Source organism: Callorhinus ursinus, unplaced genomic scaffold, assembly GCF_003265705.2.
Source record: "Callorhinus ursinus isolate GAN/ISIS: 27379988/994484 unplaced genomic scaffold, GSC_fseal_2.0 scaffold3, whole genome shotgun sequence".
Classification (NCBI taxonomy): domain Eukaryota; kingdom Metazoa; phylum Chordata; class Mammalia; order Carnivora; family Otariidae; genus Callorhinus; species Callorhinus ursinus.
In genome coordinates, this window is record NW_027397065.1 from 56254598 (window position 1) to 56256592 (window position 1995).

The 1995-nt window shown below is 41.0% G+C and overlaps 1 pseudogene; it reads right to left on the minus strand.

Moving 5' to 3' along the window:
- Positions 1–461: 461 nt before the first annotated feature.
- On the minus strand, positions 462–986 carry LOC141371451 (acireductone dioxygenase-like; annotated as a pseudogene).
- Between the last annotated feature and the right edge of the window lie 1009 nt (positions 987–1995).

Consider the following 1995-nt stretch of genomic DNA (forward strand, 5'->3'; position numbering starts at 1 on the left):
CCACAGCACTCCCTACCCAGTTTTGGGGAAAAAGTGTCTTCTATCTGGCTGGACCTGTCATCTACTATGACATATTCTTACAACGCAGACATGTCATTGACTGACATCTGCTTACAGTTGAAGAACCAAGTCTGGAAGGAGCAGCTCGGCTCGCACATCTGGAGAGATGACTCTCATTCAGGTTGAAGCATGCGCTAACACAGGGCTGCTGAACACTGATCTTGAATTAGGTCAAATGAGTATGATTTGTCCACATCCCCACAGCTGCTTCCATGTAAAAATCACTTTTATAACAAAGCTCCTTTCATTATAACACACCCTGATGAAATAATCTTGCAAAGGAAAGTTCTCTTAGCCCCCAGTCTACAATATAAAAGCAAGGAGAAAGGACAGGCTCTCTGATGTGATCACGTTCAGGACACTCACAAGGACGAAGGGTGAGCTAGCCCCCAGGAGCACTACTATGCCGTCTGTGCCAAAAATTCAACGTCCTGTCCCTGAGTTTCGAAATGGTCTGCTGGCCAATTGTACGCTGTCCACGCCGGTTCTCCCACAAACAGCCACATGACCTCCACGTGGTTCTTTTCATCCAGCGTGAAGTTGTGATCAATCTCTGCAGGAAGAGTTATCGGGTCCCCTTGTTCCATGCAAATGCAGATCGCTTGTCCTCTTTATCTCCCACATCAAAGTACCCACTGCCAGCCAAGACCTAGTGGATCTCCATCCAGGTGCAAATGCTCCTCATAGAACATCTTAATCTTTTCTTCATAATTTGAGAATTTATCCTTGCATATGGTTGTTATATCTGTCCAGGAGTAGTTTCTTTCTTTTCGGATCTCTTCTAATTCCGGGTCATTCTCCTATTTGTCAGCATCCAGCTTCCAGTAAAGAACCCCAAGTCAGTGCAGCAGCTCCAGGAGGTCGACCAGGTGGCCGGGTTGTGTACGGTCGTCAGCGGACTTGTCCATGGACCAGGTCTGCACCATGGCCTGACTGGGGCTCCACATGCACCTGCCTGCTCTTCCACCCGCCCCAGCTGACCCCTCATCGGCCACTACAGTAGGCGGCAGAGGAAGAGCCCATCTTTTACTCTTTATGTCAGGGGCTAATTGAGAATTGACCACTGCAGTTGGCAAAATGCCGATGACCTAGGACTTCTTCCTGTATGGAAGTCACATTTCGAAGACTTTATGGGTTACTTCTTAAAGACTGGCTCTTGATACACTAAAGGCAAGATAAAAGAATATATAAAATGTTATTTTTCCCTTTCATGATATATGACTTTGAAGCCTAAAGTCTTCTTAAAATCCTGTTTTGAATGTCAGATATTGAGTAGTAACTTTTTCTTTGCACTTTTTCAGGCATCCTAATCTCACCATCTCTATCATATATGGATGCCTTTGGTTGATCATGTATGTGGAAAGAGAAGAAAGAAAAATAAATTGCTTTTCAAACCATTAGCTAGATTTCTACCTATCAGTTATTTATCACCATTCTATATATTAATCTCTATTATCTATTCATCTGTCTGTCATCTTATTGCTTATCTGTCAATCTGTGTGACCATAATACATAGAAACACCCTTGTGTTCATACACATGCAAAAAGACACATCTAAAATATTTTCCAGCAAACACTAATAACTTTTTTTCCCTTGTGTGATGAGTTTTTGGAGATATTTTGCCTTCTTCTTTGCCCTTTTATAAATTGCTCCATTTTATTTTACATAAAAAGAATGTATAATTTTTATAGAAAAATATTTTTCTTAAAAATGAACTAACATAATTTTTTTCATTGGTTACATGGAATAGTAACAATAGAACCCATCTCGTAGTGTTGTGATGAGGATTAAATGAAATTATAGGCACGAGGTGCATCTCAGGACCTCCTGTAATATATTGGTGACACTCCTGTATTATTATTTCGGTCCTTCTTTCCTAATCATATGTAATAATTATGGACATTGTACTTGTTTTGGTGTATACATCCAAAATC